A 22104-nucleotide genomic window follows, 5' to 3' on the forward strand; every position below is an offset into this window, starting at 1 on the left:
AGATATTCTGAGAAATGTTTGTAACCAAGCCGTTTTTGAGCACCATTGACTTTCATAGTCTTCTTATTTCCTACTATAGAAGTCCATGGTGCTCCCGTCTCATGCTTGTTTCCAAATATCTTCCTTTGTGTCCAGCCAAACAAATAAATGTACACAGATTTGTAACAAACCTTGAGGATGAGTAAATGATGACAGAATTGTCATTTTGGGGTGAACTATCCTTTTAACAAGTTGTCATTTTACTTTATACTATTTCCTATACTACTTCATTCCTATTTAATGTAAAAATATTTGACACGTGCCTCCTAACGTATTTTAATTATTTTTCTACAATAACAATTTATACACTTTTTATATTGTGTTGATTAAGGGTGTCAAATTTGATCGACATTAAGTCACAACCTCGAATTAAAAAACATTTCACGTCCGGTCGGCTTGCCAAGCGGGAAAAAAAACACGTATTGAGTGCTGCGAGTCAACCTCCTCTAACATCTAACCAGTCAAAAGATAACATGGCAGATGCAGGATACCCTACGCGAGCTGCTGTTTACGTGGGAAACAAAAAACAGCTAGCGCCTCCCACTTCAGCTGAACTCAATAAGAGCACGCGTGCACAGCAAAACGACGTCTGTGCCAGGACCGGTCGTTTCTCTGAACTGAGATCTGTTTAGTAAGTTTAACAACATCTTATTTCAGTTGCTTAGAGCAACACTAAAGCGTTTTTGCTCTTTGCTCCCCCTACAGGTTAGAAGCGTAATTGTCCATTACCACTGTCGTAAATACTGCAGCATAGCTGGTTCTGACTGGATTGTAGTTCTGCCGTAAAGCAAGTTTTTGTAGTTTTCACTTGAACTACAAGACCGCAACCCGACGGTTGGAAACTTCTTTAGTGCGGTTTTGGCCGATAGAGGGCTGCAAAGCGAATGTAAAAGTGCCGTTCACCCTGTTTCGAGTGGATGAACGACTGAAACTTTTTTGGAAACGTTATTTTAAGATAAAAAAAACTCTTTGGTGTTGCTTTAAGAGTTATGAAAACAGCACTTAAACATGACTTATTGGGGTATAGTCTCACAATCTTGTTTGACGGTAATAAAAGCGGGTTTTTAAGGTGCAAAGTACTGACAGGAAGTTTCGTTTTATAAGGTATGTGAGTCTACCATATGTTTCCACTGGCAGCACGACTAAGATGGCAGGGCATCTCCGGGTTCAAGGTCAGATATTATATTTCATAAAAGTCTACACTGTAAAAATATTCCGTAGAAATTGCAGCTGGGTTGCCGGTAATTTACCGTAGATTTAAATTTATGTTATTTACTGGCAAAAGTTTGTTCAAAGTTAAATACATTTTAAATATTAACAAGTCTTTATCTTTACAGAATAAAACTATACAATATCAGCCTCATGCAAAGCATGGACTAGAAATCATCATCAACCTTTTTCTGTTTTTTGCTTCAGATTTTGTTTCCCAGAATGTTTTGCTTGATGCTGTCTTTTTAGTTTTACTCTGTTAAGACAAAGACTTGTAAATGTTTAATGTTCATTTAACTTTTAACAAAATGTTGCCAGTAAATAATATAAATTTAAATCTACAGTAAGTTACCGGCAACCCAGTTGCAGTAACACTGTAATTTCTACGGAATTTCTTTACAGTGTAGTCTAAAAATGGCATAGCATTTTTTGTGCTTTCAAAAATAAAAAAAATCTAGTTTCGAATCGAATCGTGACCTTAGAATCTAAAATGTAATCGAATCAAGGATTTGGAGAATCGTGGCTCCCCTAGTGTGGATTCATGTCCTAATCTGGATCCTGAAGCAAAACCAGTTGAATAATCTAAAACAAATACACAAATATGATTGAAAAGGGTCAAATGCCTGTGTTTCCTGATTAAATCACTGATTTATGCGATTCTGTGCATGTCTAATTCATGTAATTGTGTGATTATAATGAATTATTCATGATTTAAAAGAGAAATACTCCCACGAGGCACGGTCACATGTGAAGTCCTGCAGGTAAGCAGCAGCTCAAAACTCTTTAAAACTTGCTCAGAGAGCCTCTGGCTTTTCGAAAGAGAGAGAGAGCGAGAGAGAGAGAGAGAGATCTAAATGACAAAGGAGCTCTGCACTGCAATAGCGGGCAAACACGCACACCGCAGCAGAGCAGACGAGCCCTGGGATTCAGTCGGTACTGCAGGGGATTACAGATGGCCCTTCAAATTAAATCAAATAGTACAGCTCAGGATCGCGGTTACGGTCGCCTACGGGAGAGCTGTATATGACTAGAGCTCCAGCCGGGGGGTGCGGATCGGGAGAAAAATCACCTTCAAATGAGTTTCTGAAATATCTATAGAGAAATTGAATGTGAAAATCGTGACAGTGAGTGATATGAGCCTGGATGAGAAGTCAAAGGAGTCATTATTTCATTCGCACACATTTGTGGTGTATTTACTTTTGTTTTGTTTGTGTTTTTAATGAGCTAATAATATTTTCATCATCTAAATTTACTATTTAACAACAATCTGTTTTTATTTGAATTTTTATTAAAACATCATTCAGTATGCTTATTAAACCATTATCCTTCCACATTACAGGCAATTTAAGGTTTTACGATCCATGTGGGGTCATTTGGTCCTTAAAATATACGCAAAATCTTACCCATAAACACATGCACACAGACAGGCATGCAATCCCACAGGCTCACGGTAACAATACTAGACTGGACTCTTATGGGCAACACAGGCAAGCGGCTGACATTATATTTTTGTTACCAAATTAGCTTTACTGTATCAATGCCAAAAAACACCCCTCAAAATCCTGTCTATTTTAGCTCATGCTATTTATGAAACGGTGACCTTTATTTAAAATGTTGTTTTCAGACCTACAGATGGGAAATGTTATTTTGAGAGCCAAAATTAAACCATCAATAGTTCTCACCTTTCAGTCTTTGCACAGAAAGTGAGATGCCAGCAGGGCTGAATGTAGACAAAACCCTACAAAATATGATTTAATCCACAACTTCAAGAGGTCTCTGGTGCCTCTGCTTTATAACTAGCATTCTTTAGAAATGTTGGCCCATATTGATAGTATAGCATGATGCTCTATTGGATTGAGATCTGGTGACTGTGGGGGCCATTTTAGTACAGTGAACTCATCATCATGTTCAAGAAACCAATTTCAAATAATTTGAGTTTTGTGACATGGTGCATTATCCTGCTGGAAGTAGCCATCAGAGGATGGGTACATGGTGGTCATAAAGGGATGGACATGGTCAGAAACAATGCTCAGCTATGCCGTGGCATTTAAACGATGCCCATTTGGCACTAAGGGGCCTAAAGTGTGCCAAGAAAACATCCCCCACACCATTACACCATTGCATGAATGAGAAATTGAACAGGTGTTCCTAATAATCCTTTAGGTGAGTGTATGAACAAATTATGTGGTTTGTTAGAATAAAGGGGGGATGCAGGATACCCACTGACATGACACATTTATATCCCACCCTCACCCAAAAGAGATGAAAGGATGACAAAATCCTCTCTCCCCATCTTATTAGGCTTTCTTTGGATCTCATGCTTGTGCGCTCATCTTGTTTGAATAATAAGTTCATTTCATGCATTTATCATCCCTGCGAGGTACAGGTTCCTTCATTACTTACGATTCATATAACTTTTGCCGCTGCATAATTTTTAGGTAGGTTATTGGAATACAAGCACAAAAGGAGACATTGTGTTAACTTTGAGGTTTTTTTAGATAAGTCTTGTGTGAATTTGTCCTCTGTATTTTTTTTTACTCAGAACTCTAAAAATAGATACTATTAGACTTGAAGTTATGTCCTTAACAGCTTTGTTTTGATACCCAAATCAATCTTAGAGAAAGTAAGTCACCTTCCCATCATGCCATATTTGTATGCATGCATGCAGGTTTATACTTTCTATAACACTATTTTGTCAACTGTTTAGTCAATAAAATTATTTTATTCATGTGTAACACTTAAAGAGCACCTATTTCATTGCTAAAACACAAAGGTTATTTTGTGTATTTGGTATCATTTTAAATGGTTTATGTTAAAAAACTGATTATTTTCCACATACCGTACATTTTTGTAGCTCCAGATTTCATTCTCTTCCTGAAACGCACAAATTTAAAAAGCGCTGTGATTGGCCTGAATACCTTTTTTTGTGATGCTCCTTACCATATTTGAAAGATTTGGTTGCTAACGGGAATTTTCTTACAGGCTGTAAGTCCGAAGCGGGAGGAATTATGATAATATCGGTCAATCCGTGTGTTTGTTGTCGTCCAAGACAAGAGATTTAAGTTGGAGTCGATAATTCGCGTCATCGTTTACTTTGGGGTTTTCTACCTTTTGCATATCGTTAACATGTACTAATACACACTTACACACCAAATGAAATTTAAAAACATGAATCGGACAATAGGTGCTCTTTAAATCCATAATTTTGCCTCTCTATCGCCATCTCTGTTCAAAACATAAAATTGCAGTTACTTGCAGAGTAAATGTATTTATGTACGTTGTGCTTCACTCCGCTACTATGAGCAGATAAATATGGTGTCTTTGATCTGTCATTGTACATTGACATGACAGTTAGTACTTCATCTTAAAAGTGATTTATCATAAAAAATGTCATCCAAGCAAGTAATATATCTGCTCTCCGCTGTTTGAGCTTTTATTGTTTTAATAACGAAAATTCCCAAGATGATCTTCACTTAAAGGGACCATGGCATGAAAATCTGACTATTTTCATATTTAAGTGCTATGTTTTGGTCTCCAGTGCTTCTATCAACCTAGAAAATGTGGAAAAGATCAACCCAGTAACTTAGTTTTGGTAAACCATTCTTTACAAGCACATGGGGTTATAAATAGGTTGTTGAAATTTGTCCCTCTTTATGAAGTCATAAGGAGCTCTTATTATAATAATACCCCTTAATCTGTACTATCCAATCACAGCACTGCCATTTAGTGCAGAGAGAAAGAGAGAGAGAAAATAATTCACAGGACAATTGAGTTTCAATTGCAACAAACCGCTCATTTGCATTTAAAAAGAAACACCCAAAATGGCACATTTTTGCACACACCTACAAAGTGGCAATTTTAACATGTTATAATAAATTATCTGTGGGGAAGTTTAAGCTAAAACGTCACATATGTGCTCGCGGGACACCAAAGATTTATTTGACATCTTAAAAAAGTCTTGTGCCATGGCCCCTTTAAAACTTTTCAGATTAAATTATCCTTTGAGGGTAAATATGGCAATATCTCATGGCAATTCGTAGGCATTTTACGAGGTGGCTAATTCATATTAATTCGTACGGCAGCATTTATGTACGATTTGCTTTTGCCCTTGTGAAATTGGGGTTAGGGGCAGGGTTTCGTTGTTGTTTTTTATAATAATCATGTTTTTTTTATGATTCACTTCATACAAATTGGCAAACTCGTTAAATACGCATAAATTATTGCGAGATCACGCTGGATAAATCTGACAAAGATCAATTCAGCCGATCTTCTGGGTCTGGCGATACCACTTTTAGCAAAGCTTAGCACAATCCATTGAATCTGAGTAGACCATTAGCATCACGCTAAAAATAAACAAAAGTTAAAAGTTGCGATTTTCTAGGCCGATATGGTTAGGAACTAGACTCTCATTCTGGCATAATAATCAAGGAATTTGCTGCTGTAACATGGCTGTAGCAGACGCAATGATATGGACTGCCCGAAAATAGTGCCATTGAAAGTTAATAAAGGGACTATTTTCGGCTGCTGCGTAATATCATTGCGTAATATCATGATACAGCAGCAAAGTCCTTGATTATTACACCAGAATGAGAGTATAGTTCCATATCGTCCTAGAAAATCGATACTTTAAATTCTTTATTATTATTGTTATTTTATTGTTATTTTTTAGCGCGATGCTAATGGTCTAATTAGATTCAATGGATTGTGCTAAGCTATGCTAAAAGCGGTAGCGCCAGACCCAGAGATCCGCTGAATGGATTCCAAAAAGGTAAAAATCTAAAGTTTAACTCTAGGGGAGCTGGAAAATAAGCATATTTTCAAAAAAAAGTGTGTGTCTCTTTAAAATGGAAAATACTTTAAGGTCATGATAAGTCCACAGCAATTTCTATATGTATTTTAATATAATTTCTATAGTGTCAATGTAATGCATATATTGTAAAATATCAGAAGTTTGAATACTGTATATGAGCCCCTTTATGGTAATTACGTGTGTATTTTTGTAAAGCCCCAGAATATTTTCCAGTTTAATGTAAGTTTTGTTTGCTACTTTAAAATGAATTTCGTTTCAGATAATTTGTCTCTTAATTTTAATCGATGTTTTGTTGATAAGTTTTGTGAATATAAATTAATAAAAACAATAAACTCAACGTCATTAATATGATGCTCGTTTAGGCGCTTGCACTTTTAGCTATTTGTGTGTTGCTAGCGAAAACGTGCACGGACCTCGCACACTTTTAAAAATTAATGCAATAAGCATTTCTGGTAGGCTAAAGCAATACTTCACCTCTTACTATGTTTGATTAAAGTTTGCATTTGCTGACATTTATTTTTACTTCAAGTTCGCTACTGTTTAGTACTGTTCACTTGAATGATTTCTTTTTAAATCATAAAGACCTTTCTGTTTAGTTATAAAATAAAAATTAACCTATTAATCATATTAATATGTTGTAGGGGGGAAGTAAAACAGTATAAGACTTTCCCAAACACATTTTTATAGGTTCAAAAATAGTGCCTGTTATAGTTGCCAGCAAAGGACCCATGTATGACTTTTTGTCAATATCGCACACCCCTAGGCTGCGTAAACGTGCAAAGGTAAGCTATTATTAGAGTAATAAGATATTTTACACTTATATGCGCATGCCCAGTTACGTGATTGGTCATGTTTCATGCGTTTATGGTGGTGTATAGTGTGGATGAAGATTCTTTTAAAAATGCCAGTATAAACGAGGATCGTTTTCATTTTAAAATGCCGTTTTAAAACGCAAATGCTCTAATGTAAACATGGCCTTAGACTCACATCTCCTTTTGTGTACAGTAGTAAAAACATACATGAGTAAAAAAAATCAAGAAGGGAAGTAATAATACAGCAAAAAATATGTAACATTTTATGTTTGATGTGTGACAAACGTTCCAGTTTCATTCCCCAGAGAATTAGGGTGAAAAGAGTCAAATGAGGACATTTTAGTTTTTGTTTTGTTTTTGGTTGTCTCAGTAAAGATTCACATATGCAATTATAAGGCTTCAATATGCACAGCATCAGTTTAATGCGTTTCATTCTACCACGTCTCTTCATAAAGATAGACTATTAGAGCTGATCACAGAAGCATGTCTAGCATCCGTTCAGTCTTTTCTATTTGCTCGAGGGAGGATGCCCTTCATTAAAATAACAACAGCTCATCTCATGCATATGGAAATGAAACTTTAACCGGTTCCTGTATGGGGTCCGGCCTGTCCTCTATAAAGTCACCTTTTTAGGGATTTAACAGGAGGTCACATGTTGATCAGCACAGCTCTGCACATAAATCAACTGCTTATTCCATCTCATCCAGGATCAGCACCCCATATCCAAATCCTAACCTTAAGCAATGTGATGGAAGACATACAGTATGAACGGTGATAGGAAACGTACCCTGCACAACTTTAACCCACGGAACCCCAGGTTCAAACATTACCAAATTCTCCACCTGCAGATATTATTTACTTTTTTGTCTTTGTTGGATGAAAATGTTTGGGTAAGTGACAGGCAAAGGGCTGAGAGGGCCTTTTGGGAGTGCGCCTCACCAAGGGGTCAGCATAGTAACAAGATTAGAGTTTTAATTTAGATTAAACAGGGTTTGGCTTTGATTGAAGAACAACCCCCCCGCTGTTGTTCCTCTGTACAAAGGACAGGCGTGTGGACATCAAACGGACATGAGAGTGACACACACTGTTCCCCGCTGCACTTCATTAGTCACAACAGCTGGGTAAACCCCGCAGCTTTAATCGTGTGCAGCATTAACTCTAGAGAATTAAAAGACTCGGTCATGTTTATCTCCATCATATTTAGTCAAAAGTGTCCTTCCCTGCATAATAGCATTTTTTTTCTGAGAACTCATTTTTAGAGACTCGCTTTCTGTGATCAGGATGTAGGATCGACAGTCTTTTGTTTGCTAGACAAAGGGTTAATATGATTAAAAAGTGACCTGTAATAACATGTGAAGCACAGTCTCGAGGGACATGAGACCAGATAGAAGAGATTTTGTGAAGTTTTTTTTTAGTCCCAAATGAAAAATCATGTTAATAAAAATAACTTATCAGATATACACTTTTAAAGGTCCAGTGTGAGTTTTAGAGGCATCTAGTGGTGAGATTATGAATGGCAACCAACCTCAATTTCGAAACGCAATGAGAAGCTACGGTAGCTGCCACAGGACAAGCATGTTGTAGTCTGAGACAACGTAGGGATAAAACGCGCTCTATAGAGCAGTTTGTCCATTTAGGGCTACTGTAGAAACATGACGGGGACTTCCATGTAATGGTGCATTCACACCAGACTCGGAAGAGGCGTCAAGCGCGAGAGATTTACATGTTAAATCAATGCAAAGATGTGAATAGGCAGTGCAGTAAGCGTGAATGACGCAGCGTAGATGGCACGGAGCTCGCGAATGGCACATTCCGCGCAAATTGAGCGTTGCTGCATGATTGAGCGTTGCAGAGTTGAAAAATCTGAACTTTGGCAAATTTTCGTGTCGCGTTAACCAATCAGGAGCTTGCTCTAGTAGTGATGTGATTACAGGAAGCGAGCGGAGGCAGGAAAACAAAACAACAATGGAGGACAATCATCATTGCTACACGGGACATCTTCGTACTTTTACAGGAATAAAAAGGATCTTGTTTGGAAGACAGTGAGCGAGGAGGTCGAACAATCTGGTAAGTTTACTCAATTTAAGCTATATAAGCCACTCACATGACGCGAATTTACACGTGAATGTTTCGAATGACTAGAATTTGAAGCATGAATTAAGCGAGTAAACTCAAAATGTTAAAGCATCCGACTACGCACAAATAGCGTGTTTTTGCCGCCTCTTCCGCATCTGATGCGAACGCACAGTAAGGGGACCCATGGTGCATGTACATAAAAACGACTCATTCTAAGGTCATTTAATTACCTCATTTTATAAGTTTTTTTTACACCAATGATAAAAGTTATGTATATTATATTGCATTTCTGTTAAGAAATCCTAGTGTGTTGTTCCGCCTCCCTCGCACGCAGGAAATTTCAGAGCACATGGGCATTAATGGCACGCTCGGATTAATGGCATCAGTTTTAAGAAGGTTGCGGTCGTGATCGTGTTGCCCTTAGAGTAAATCAGCTTCTTTTTTTTTCCTCTAATCAAGTGACTTGTCACAAATGAGTAAAAAATTATCAAATAAATAAATTAGTGAACTATTTCCCCGGCCCCCGATACTATTGTGTATCGGCGATCTTTCAGGCTGATGATATGACGATCTCAAAATGGGGCATATTGCCCAACACTACTATAGTAATTCTCCCGGATTGGCCATAGGGAGGACCGGGAGAATTCCCGGTGGGCCGTCGTTTTTTTTTGGCCACAAGGGTTGAAGGTTGCTGTTGTCCCTATGCTGCCTGTACTCACAGCAGCCCCACTCGCGTAATTTGCAGGTGAAAGATTGTAAATGGTAAATGGCCTGCCTGTATATAGTGCTGTTTACAGACCTATGGCCATCCAAAGCGCTTTACAGGTTGCCTCACATTCATACTAAACATTCATAAGCCGACAGCGGTGTCAGCCATGCACCATCCAGCTCGTTGGGAGCAGTTGGGGTTAGGTGTCTTGCTCAAAGACACCTCGACACTTGGTCAGGTGGAGCCGGGGATTGAACCACCAACCTTCCAATTTGTAGACAACCAACATGAGCCACTGCCGCCCCTAAGATGTCCCCACCGGTTTATGCCAATGTTGATTGTGTCCCGAGTCCCGACCACTTATTGAAAGAATTATTGCATTAGGGTTCATTAACATCTGCAAGGAAAACGCAGGACGTGCAGCGTCTAAGCGCTCGCCGGTGACGAGTTTAATTTCAGACACGTTTTTTTTCTGAGTGCGCTCGCCCGCGTCCAGATTTAAAATAAACTTGAGGCCGACTTCATACGAATGGCCTCTAAAAAAAAAAATCTACAAATCGTATTAAGTCATAGATGTAACAATAAATCGTCTATTAATAATCATTCGCCTATTCATGCAAGAAACAAAAATATATTTTATGCAAAACTCATCTCAGTTTATTGGATAAAAGTAAGTTTCATATGAATATGATGGGGGTTTTTTCCAAGTAAAACATATTTATTGACACAAGTTAGGCCTACCTTACGTTATTTTACAATATACATGATTTAAGTATACTAGAAAATTAAAATAAAGATTTTATTTTTCCATCAGCTTTCCCTGCATACATGATAAATCTTGCTTGGGTATTGTATATCAGTCGTTTCCAAGCATTTTCAACCAACAGGTAATCTCAAGACCCACCATTTCTAAAGAAAATAGAAATATAGGAGAGAACACAAACACATCTGTTCCCTTTCAGTATAAGTTTAAAGAATAATATTAAAATGCCTTATGGTAGGGCTGCATGGCAAAAATCATAATTGTTTAGGCCACTGTATTTGCATTGAATTGCAATTCATTGTATTTTTCAAATATATTATTTACAAGGCTTCAGAGAACAGTGCTGCATACTTATATACTACTAAGGATTTAATTATATTACTTTATAGTCTGTCATTAACTAAAGTGGGCCGGTCTAAGGCATCAAAACAAATTTATTTTTAATAGAAATCTCTTGAGAATGAAAGACTGAAATTCAATGCTAATAAAAGGGATACCAATTTCTTATGTCACATCCCACCTCATATGTCCCATAAGAAAACCAAAAGAAAAAAATATGACTTAAAATGAAGCCTTGCCTTGAAAAATCTTGCACCTAGCAAAAGGTGTTGGTCTCTTATGAGTTTTGGTGTCTTTACTGATAATACCATAATGTAGGTAAATCAACACAGTTTCAGCCTTTTATTGGCACACCATCGTATATTTTAATATAACACAAAAAAGCTGGGTTATTTTCAACCCTGCATTTGGTCAAAAAGGGGCAAACACAGCTGTTGAGTTAAATTTACCCAAGAAATTGTGTTTTATGTTTGACCCAATCATGTGCAAAAACAACCCAGCATTTTGGGTTGAAACAACCCAGATTAGTTTAGTTTAAAACCCAAGGTGTTGGGTCCGTCCCTTTATGACCCAAAACCCAGCATTTTTTTACTGTACAATGATGACAGTGGAAAAAAAACAATGTTGTCTTTTCTTCACACTCTTTCTAAAAACACATTTAAAGGTCCTGCTTCTGGACTTCATCATATTTCCCCAACTCGATTACACCTCTGCTAACGGGGCAGTGGCAGAAAAGCTAATGCAATGCTAAGCTCAAGTCAGCAGAACATTATGCATGTGCTCGATTTACGGCAAGTGCCTTCATTACGCGAAACCTGATTAAACGTTCCCTCCAGGCCGAGGTAATGATCCCTCACCCATTGTTATTCATATTCGCTAAGGGTTGGGGCTAAGCAGCTCCTTGTATCTGCACTCTGGGCTCCATTAATAATGTCTATTCACAGGTCGTCCTAAATGACACCTGGAGGTATACGCAAATGGGGCGAGGATGCTGATGGGGTCTGGCTACGAGTGTATTAATGTCCATTAGTTTGTGTATGACAAGTGGACATATGTTATCTCGCATTCATTGCAAAGGCCCAGATTGCCTTCTCTAATACTCAGATGGTCTCTGAAGAATCACAATCCACATATTTACATAATGCTGTAATGTAAAAACAATCACACGACTGGGGCAGCCAGGAGGAGGAGGAGGTGAGGCTACATTTCTTTCTCGAATTTCTTTCTTGCAAATGGTTTTTGATTATTACTGATCCTGTCACACATCTGCAACCTCAGTGACTTACTAAAAACATCACTTTCCATCGTATTTGTTTTTCCTACTATGAAAGTCAATGGTTGCGATCAGCTGTGTCCTTCCCATAACTTATTTAAATATCTTCTTCTGTGTTCATCAGAAAAAAGAAATTCGTACAGGTTTAGAACAACATGAGGATGAAAAAATGATTTTTGGGTGAACAATCCCTTTAATGTGTTTCTATCAATAGGTTTTAGTACAAGATAAAAAATATTAAGGCATACAAGCCTTTATAGTCAAGGAAGGTAGGTAGGTGAATCCTGTTTATTCTTCAATATCAAAAGAATTACAGATTATTATTACTTTATCACAAAAATGTTGAATCAGGATGATTCTGCGTAAAGAAATGGTTTTACAGATGTGATCTTCACGATCATCTTTCTCCTCAATGGTCTTGTACCACTGAGTTCCCATCCCATACATTGTCTAAATCATCTTTCCGGGTTCAATACCTCCCCAGACCCCCAGCATGCAGACAATCAAGTGTTTTCTGATTCACTCAGCTCACCGCCTGATAAATTATTCAGCTGGATATAAGTAGATACTAAAAATTTAATGTCCGCCAAGTTGGATTCTGTAGAACAAACCGGAATACGAAGACAGGATCGATGTGGCTCTGATCTTAATATTTTACTATAACGGCACAGCCGGGTTGTTTTAATAAAAAACGTTTGAAATACTGGCCCTTATAGGCAGATTTACTGATTTGTGATACTGGGAGCAGATGAAAAACTCGATAGGTGGTGATATATACACGTTCTAAGGTGAAAGTTATGTTCCTATGAATACTAATGCATTAACAAGCTGTATGTAAGGCGGCATGAAACCCAACGTAAAGCTACATAAATAAATAAATACTCAATCTCCCATTCATCATCTTGGAAATGAAGGGTAAATTTAGATTTAATACGGGGTTGTGATTTCACACACCTGCTGAACCCACACATCAACACAATGTGAATCTGAGTGCATACAAATATGCACACCGTGAACTTTAATTTTAATCTTTGACCCGGCCTTACTTAGTCAATATTTAGGATAAGGTTATATTTACAAATAATGTTTTTTGCATTATGTAGGATGATTATATGTAAAAAACAGAAAATCATAAATAAAGACTTTAGCTGTGTTTTCACAGGCAGGGTCACAATTGTTTACTTTTTTGTGGATGCTCAAGGCATCATGGTCACATACTACCAGCTGGAAGCGTCTTAAAGTGCTAAAAAGTTTATAAAAAAAAATATACAATCTTTAAAGAAGTGATGCATCATATTGACTATGGTGCATCTGTCAAAATTATCACAGGCATTACTCTTAAAAAGGTAGAAAGCATTTAGAGAATGGGATTGGTTTTGGTTACGTGTTTATACATACATTAATCAATTCATTAGTTAATTGAATATCGCATATACGAATATGAATATACAGAACTGTACCTTTTTTGTTGCTGGGGTGGTACCCTCAAAGGTAAATTTTTGTACCTTTATGGCTAAACACATTGAAATGTACCTTTTGGGGTACAATATTATACCCTAAGGACCAATTATGTACCTTTAAAGAAACAATTTTGTACCAGTAGAATGTTAGTGGTACAAAACATTTTTGTACCTTTAAAAGTACAAAATGGGTCCTTAAGGTACAGTAATGTACAACAAAATGTAAACATTATATCATGTTATGTACAAAACTGTACCTTATAGTACCACCCCAGTGGCAAAATATGTAGTTTTGTATGGGTTTTTTTTCTTACAGTGTACCTTAAAGATCTATTGTGTACCTTTAAAGGTAGGCTACAGTTAATGTTTTGTATCCCTAACATTCAACTAGCACAAATTTTGTCCTCAACTCTTTCCCTGCCATTGACAAGTTATCTCGTCAATTAAGAGAAAACATTTCCACCACCAATGACAAGTTTTTATGGCAATCCATGTTTCCGCTATTATCCACTAGGTGGCCCTCTTACCCAACTTATAAAACACTGAAGCTTCCACTGATCCAAAAACAGTAAAAAAAAACTCTGTGTATGTTTTGATCAGTCCTTTACAAAAATGCAATTACCTCAGTTTTTTGCTTAAAGTGTTGTATTTTTTAGGAAACCAACCCATTTTTGAGAGGTGATAAAAAGAACAGAAGAAGATACAGTACTGTGCAAAAGTCTTAGGCCTCCATGCCAGAATTAGATTTGTTGTTTTTGAAATGTTACAGTGGTCATATATAATTGTTTCTCAGTCTCTTAAAAAATACAGGAAATGTGTATATAGTATTAAAAACTGTATAAAAATGTAAACTGATGTGCAAGTTTTAAGGGTAAACTCCCCTTCCATTTAAGCAAAGCAGGAAACTGCAGGATCTCTTAAACCTAAATAAAATAAAACTCTAATTTCTAATTTTAAGGAATTGAGTCTTTTTACTTCATTCTGCTCAAAATCGCTCAAGATGTGTTTAGTGCCAAGAGAGGACACACTAAACACCAACGATGCCTAAAGAAGACATTTAGTCCTAAACATTTTACTAAATTTTTTTGTACATATTTCCTGTATTTTCTGTTTGTATCTTACAGAGCCCCTAAGGTGACATTGGAGTAAAAAAAATTAAAGTTTAGTTTCATGTGCTCACGCGAAGCCATGTGCAGAATTTTTTTTAAAGTTTAGTTTCGCATGCTCACGTGAAACTATCGCGTGCGCACATGAAAGCGAAAGTTTCGTGTGCGCACGCGAAACTAAACGTGGTAGTTTCACGTGCGCACACGAAACTAAACTCGATAGTTTCAGGTGCACACCCCATAGTTTCACGTGTGCGCGCTATAGTTTCACGTGAGCATGCTATAGTTTCACATGCGCACGCGAAACTAAACTTTATTAAATTTTGCTTCATGTTCCCTAATAAAATAGATTAAAAAATAAATATGGATGGACCTTGAAACTTCTAAAACAACAAGTCTGAAATGGTTTTTGTTTTGTTTTTTAAAAAGCAGGGTTTGTTCTTTTTCATTTGATATATTGTATGTTTTATATTTATATTTTGGTCAGTTTAAAAAAGATCATAAAAAATGCTGGCGCTGGCTGGTAATTCTTTTTTAAATGCTGAGTTCACAGTACACAATAGGTCCTTATAAATTATAACCCAAAATATACAACATTTCAATGTGCTGTATACCCATAAAGGCGCAAAAATGAACATTTGAGGGCACCACCCCAATAAAAGAAAATGTGCCGTTTTGTAACATATTTTCTGACAATGTAATCTAGCTGATCACAACAAATCAACAGATCAGTTTAGTATCCTAACACCTTAAGATCAAACTCTTACCTCTTCCTGTGTGACTGTCCTTCTTATCTACTCTACAAAAGCTCCATTGAATCAAATGACCTGCATCCGCCCGGAAGTGTGCTCGGCTCACATGCCTGACCGATCCAGAGTCACCCCTGCAGGACCCAGCGTAACAACCTGATAGACAAACAGTTTCTAAAGTGAAAATCAAACATTTTTAAAGTTTATTAGCTGCAGTGCTGTGATTAATTACAGTATGCAAAGTACTAAACTCTTGCCGCAATTGTTTGCTTTACAAAACTGAATAACTGAACACACGGCATAGAAAATAACAAACCTGTGCAGCATTCATAAATCTTATGCTAAAACAATAAAAATTGCTTATTAACAATTCAATATTTACCTCAGCATACTAACTGACAATTTCTTTCATTCATCTCAAATCCTTTTCCTCCATCATAGTTATTAATCTTACAAAATTGGTATTTTTTTAGTGACATGATGGGTCATGTCACTGATTATGACATCACTTCCTTTTACCCTACATAACGCAGGTGCAAGGAGAGCTATAAACATGCTGTGAAACAGCCTGCGGCACTGCATGGATCAATGCTTGATTTTTGTAAACCCGAACACGTAGCTGCAAAGCCAATTACAGAAAGGACAGAACAAGTGCAGACCCTCAGTTTGGCCTTCATTCCACCCTTGCAGTCCTACCTGGAAAATTACTTATCCTCTTTTAAAGAGTAAAACAAAATGCCTTTTCCCAGAAAACCGAATAATTGTGCACAAGTAAATGTTGACAATGAAAATAGCTATGCACATCTTTTGTACTCTAATAAGTGTGTTTGCAAGGAGTCCATACGTGTTTTTCGAGCCTGTTTAAAAAGCTGGCAAAATTATGCTGCGTCAACAAAACCCTACATGCAGAACAGATTAAGTCAACACGCTCAGAATAAAGTAAGAACTGGAAAATAAGTGCTGAGCGCAGGAGCGCTCTTCTCGACATGCACGTCAATGTGAATCAATAAGAGAAACGGAGCTCGGTCTTCGTACTTATTACAAGACAACAGGAAAACAGCACCTGTTAGCTAATAAGTTCAAGATATGGGAGTTAGCAACTTTCTTCTGCATTATCATATTCGTTTTAAATCTGAGCTATTGACATAATTGGGTAGCTGAACCCTTTGGTAGCTTTAGCAATGCGTCAGCCGAACTGTACGCAAACAGGCTTGAGGTAATAAGGTCTCCTGTGGATTAACGTTAAAAAGGTACCCTGGCAAAGCTGCAGAGTTAAACATCCCTTTGTCAATGTGTGTGTTTGTATTGAAATAAGTCTTTATAAGAATATAGGGGGTTTGTTTATTGCAGTCATCTTAACGTCAAAAAGTCTGATACCACTAATGATAGAAAAAGCTGATCATCAGCATAACACTGTTGGAAACCTGATTTTATTCCAAGTATATCGAGTAGTATATCAAAATGTTTTATTTCCAATAAACAGTAAGCATACGAAAAACAAATACCCGGATGACCTACTACTTCATACTTAGAGTATGATTTGGGGTAGGATTAGGATGAAAACAGCGGTTCTGGCTAGATGGACTATAGCTATGGCCTAAATCTCATGAGATGTTGAGTTTAGTGTTAGGTTTGGGGGTAGGGGTAAGATTTAATCAGCTGTTCTGGCTAGATGGGAAATAGCTTTGGCCTAAATAGCATAAAATGTTGAGTTTAGAGTAAGATTTGGGGGGTAGTATTAGGATGAAAACAGCGATTCTGGCTAGATGAACTACAGCTATGGCCTAAATCTCATGAGATGTTGAGTTTTGGGTTAGGTTTGGGGGTAGGCTTAGGATTTAATCAGCTGTTCTGGCTAGATGGGAAATAGCTTTGGCCTAAATCCCATAAAATGTTGAGTTTAGAGTAAGATTTGGGGGGAAGTATTAGGATGAAAACAGCGGTTCTGGCTAGATGGGATACAGCTATAGCCTAAATTCCATACAATTTTGGGTTTAGAGTAAGATTTGGGGGTAGGATTAGGATGAAAACAGCGATTCTGGCTAGATGGGCTACAGCTACAGTCTAAAGCTCATGAGATGTTGAGTTTAGGGTTAGGTTTGGGGGTATGATTAGGATAAAACATCGGTTCTGGCTAGATGGGATACAGCTTTGGCCTAAATCCCATACAATGATGGGTTTAGAGTAAGATTTGGGGGTAGGATTATGATGAAAACAGCGGTTCTGGCTAGATGGGCTACAGCTACAGCCTAAAGCTCATGAGATGTTGAGTTTAGGGTTAGGTTTGGGGGTATGATTAGGATAAAAACATCGGTTCTGGCTATATGGGATACAGCTTTGGCCTAAATCCCATACAATGTTGGGTTTAGAGTAAGATTTGGGGGTAGGATGAAAACAGCGGTTCTGGCTAGATGGGCTACAGCTACGGCCTATAAAGCTCACAAGATGTTGAGTTTAGGGTTAGGTTTGGGGGTATGATTAGGATAAAAACATCGGTTCTGGCTAGATGGGATACAAATTTGGCCTAAATCCCATACAATGTTGGGTTTAGAGTAAGATTTAGGGGTACACTCTCAGAAATAAAGGTACAGAGGTTGTCACTGGGACAGTACCCTTTCAAAAAGGTACACCTTTGTACCCAAAGAGTGCATATTAGTACTTTGAACTGCCAAAATGTACCTTTAAAAGAACATATTTGTACCTAAATGGTACATATTAGGACCTTTTTTAAAGGGTACTGCCCCAGTGACGGCTTCGTGCCTTTGTTTTTGACAGTGTAGGATTAGGATAAAAACAGCGTTTCTGGCTAGATGGGATACAGGTATAGCCTAAAACTCAAGAGATGTTGAGTTCAGGGTTAGGTTTGGGGGTAGGATTAGGATTTAATCAGCAGTTCTGGCTAGATGGGATACAGCTATGGCCTAAATCCCATAAAATGTTGGGTTTAGAGTAAGATTTGGGGGTAGGATTAGGATGAAAACAGCGGTTCTGGCTAGATGGGATACAGCTACGGCTTAAAGCTCACAAGATGTTAAGTTTAGGGTTAGGTTTGGGGGTAGGATTAGAATGAAAACAGCGGTTCTGGCAAGATGGGCTACAGCTACAACCTAAAGCTCACAAGATGTTGCGTTTAGGGTTAGGTTTGGGGGTAGGATTAGGGTGAAAACAGCGGTTCTGGCTAAATGGGCTACAGCTACAGCCTACAGGTAACGTGTGTCACATGATTTGAACATGGCGAATGTAGTATGTCCGAATTTTATTCCTAATACTTATTTTCTTACTATATGATGTACTGGTGGATGAGTAGGTACTTAATCTAATTCAATACGTTCTGTCACAGTATACGATTTCGAACACAGGGAAAACAGGAATTTGCTTACATTTGATTGGTGACCTACAAAAAGGGCAAATCTCAAATATAGGTAGTGCAGGGTCCTGAAGGTTTGATGTGGTCTGTTTGTATACATACTTGTCCACTTAAAATATGCAGTCACCTACATAAAAATACACCACTTTACCTTTCCCCAGTTCCTTAACTGTCTTTTCTTTCTCTTTTCCTTGCAGTTAACCCCCTCTCACTTCCTGCCATGCCCTGTCATTACTTGCAGAGCAAGAAATGTCACAGTGGGCCATTGATGTCAGAGCGCTACTGTCCCCTCCTGAGCGTTAAATTAAGCATTCACACTGAAGAGAGACAGAGAATGGCCCTTTTAGTTTACTGTAGACATGTGATACAGGACTGCTCAGACCACCTCTGCAGATCTATTTCCCCGTTTTGTTCACCTCTTTTGAACTTAAACCTTTTGTAATAGAAGTCTCTCTCTCTCTCTCTCTCTGCAGCGACCTTCAAAACCGATACTAACATCTCTGACTTGGATTTTATTGTCTTTGCTCCTTTGAAATTCATTTTATCCTTCAATTCATTTTCTTCTGATGTAACAAACTTGACCATGACAGCGTTTCAGAAGGCAGCTCGCATTCAAACTACACTTCACAGCTTTTTAAGAATAATAATTGATTTTTTACAGTGATGTTTGTCCAAGAAAAAGTAATTTTAGGTGGAAGTGTAGCTAGGTGGTCATTTAATGCCTGAAATAAAATATCTTTCTCTTATATTCTAGTCCCAAGATATGCTCAGGTCTGACCATAAAATGCAAGTCTACACTTTTAAAAATAAAGGTGCTTAAAAGGCATATTTTTAGGAATATATATATATATATACAACATATTTTTAGGAAAATATATATCTATTTGTGTGTGTAAGGAAAACACATTTTTACTCTTTTATAATTGAGTAGTTTAATTTTCCATCTCATATTTTTCATGAGATGCAAGTTTATAAAATCAAAACAAGTTATGGTAGCCTATATCATATTATACCACTGTGCAACCCAGAAGTGGGTCCCACAGTTTAACCCCCTTGCTGATGACAACATTGGACCAAAAAAGTTTTTTCTAGGCAGGGGTTTTCAAATATTATGATGCCAAGGACCCCCAAATATGATAAACCGTTTTTGAGGGACCACCTTTCTGAAATAAATATAAAAAAGTACATATTTTTTATTATAATAAATATATAATTGGATACACTAAAAGTAAAGCTGAATGTATAAACTTAAAGACAAACATTTTTAATTCAAATTTATTTGTACTGCAGCAACTTTGAAAATAAAACTTGTTTCATAGTAGCTTTACAAGAAATTCTGCCTTAAGAACCCCAGTTAGATAAAAGGGACTCGAATAAGAAAAACACAGCAGAAAGATACAAAGCAAATAAAAATTATTCTGGAATGTCTGTAGCAAGAAATGAGAGATAAATATCTAATAGATTTACTTTACAAAATTTTGACTTCTCTCTGAAATTTTCTGGGGACCTCCTGGAGGCCCCCTGGTGGTCCCTGGACAGTCTGAAAACCCTTGTCCTGTGGCATCATAGAGCACCTTTATTTTTAACTCTTTCCCTGCCATTGACAAGTTATCTCATCAATTAATCTCATCAATTAAGAGAAAACATTTTTTATGGTAATCTGTCATACCACTCTTACCCAATTTATTTAAAAACTATTTATTTTTTTTATTAATTTTACACTCCGTGTATGTTTTGATAATCGTTCGGAGTCTGATCTCTAACAAAATTCCTTCACCTAAATGCAATTATTTCAGCTGTTTGCTCAAAATTTTGTATTTTTAAAGAAAATATAAATAGTATATAAATAGAGAACAAAATAAAGATAGGATGAAACGTTTTTTTTTTTTTAAGCAGAGGGTCTGTTCTTTCATTTGATATATTTTTAGAAGAAAATTTTCCTGGAAGGCATTTTATGAAATTAATAAAACGGATTTAAACTAATAATGTTTTAAAAAACACACTTCTCATCTTTTGTTGTTTACATTGACAATTGCACATCCAGTCCTTTGCCCTGTGTCTCACATTTATATTTACATTTAGGCCTTTAGCAGACGCTTTTATCCAAAGCGACTTACAAAGCTATTTGTCAAATGGAAGCAATAATACAAAAAGTGCTTATACCAAGTTACAAGTTTTTACTTTTCTGAAACAATACCTGTTGAGAGAGAAAGAGAGAGTTATTGATTTTAAATAAAGATTATGTGACGAAGACATCAAGATTTTAGCCCTCTGTGAACGAGGAATAATGTTTGCACCTGTTCACTGAAAGAGTTGCGAAAGAGAATAGAGGAAAAGAGAAAGAGAGAGCGAGAGAGATGAGATGACAACAGGTTACATGGAAAAAGCAAAAGGTGCTGATATCTTAATGGCTTCGTAAATTGGCTGTTTGCTACACATCGGCCCACAGAAAGCCACTCAGCACCACAGGTCCTCCAAGAAACCAGCAGAACAACGGAGAATCCTCCTAATTATGAGCTGATTGCATTGACAGAAATCTGTGCACTGATTACAGCTGGAATAAATTATACCAGCCTCTATTCATGGGTAAAGGGCTTAGGCTATTTGTGGCTCCATTCCTTCACTCCCCACCACAGATGAGGACTGACTAACCATGCTTGACAAAGATTACATTAAACCATGGGTCTTTAAGAGAGGGTCCGGGACCCTTGGGGAGCTGTGGTGGTCTTACTGGGGGTCTTCCAAATATTGTTTGAATGCAAAAACATTTTGGGAAAAATGAAATTAGGCATCAAACAAAAATGCATTAACAGGCTAATTATATTTTTTTAATGATGAGCATAAAGTTCCCACAATAAAATCTAATAAAAATGTTGTTTAGTATGCCAAACAATATTATTTTTTTAAATCTTTGTAACACAAAGTATGTTACAAATAATGATAAATATAGTTTGAGAGATGTATAGGCCTACTAGGGGTCACTGCTTCTCCTTTTTATCCATTAAGGTGTCTAGATGGTCGGTGAAATGCACACATCTAGGCATTTTGTAATTATTTATTTATAGTCTTTCTTGTGATAATTATCTGATCAATCATTACAGATCATTACATAAAAACATACAGTAACTTACCAGCATTATGTTGAAGACTAAATAAGCTCTAATAACGTAAATTATTTTGTTAACTTAAAACGATTGTGTATGATAGGATTTTGTCCTGTCTCAAGTTAATGCGCATAACATTTATAAATAAAATTAAACCCAGTGGCACTTTCAATGCATTGTTTATGCATCCATTTAAACATTACCTTGGCTGGTCCAGTTGCCTGAGTTTGGGTTTGTCCAACCAATTCAGGAATCCTGTTTAATTTTTGTAATTTCATTTGGTGGCCC

At 37.1% G+C, this 22104-nt stretch overlaps 1 long non-coding RNA gene across 1 annotated transcript in view; it reads right to left on the bottom strand.

Moving 5' to 3' along the window:
• Window positions 1-22104, bottom strand: part of LOC129432773 (uncharacterized) — a 109341-nt gene extending 87237 nt beyond the window's left edge. Inside the window, exons 1-2 of the long non-coding RNA XR_008640255.2 lie at window positions 22020-22104; window positions 15364-15501 (exon numbers count right to left, since the gene is read on the bottom strand). This is a non-coding gene — a long non-coding RNA (uncharacterized lncRNA). The remainder of the gene's footprint in view (window positions 1-15363; window positions 15502-22019) is intronic.

This window comes from Misgurnus anguillicaudatus, chromosome 1, assembly GCF_027580225.2.
Source record: "Misgurnus anguillicaudatus chromosome 1, ASM2758022v2, whole genome shotgun sequence".
NCBI lineage: Eukaryota > Metazoa > Chordata > Actinopteri > Cypriniformes > Cobitidae > Misgurnus > Misgurnus anguillicaudatus.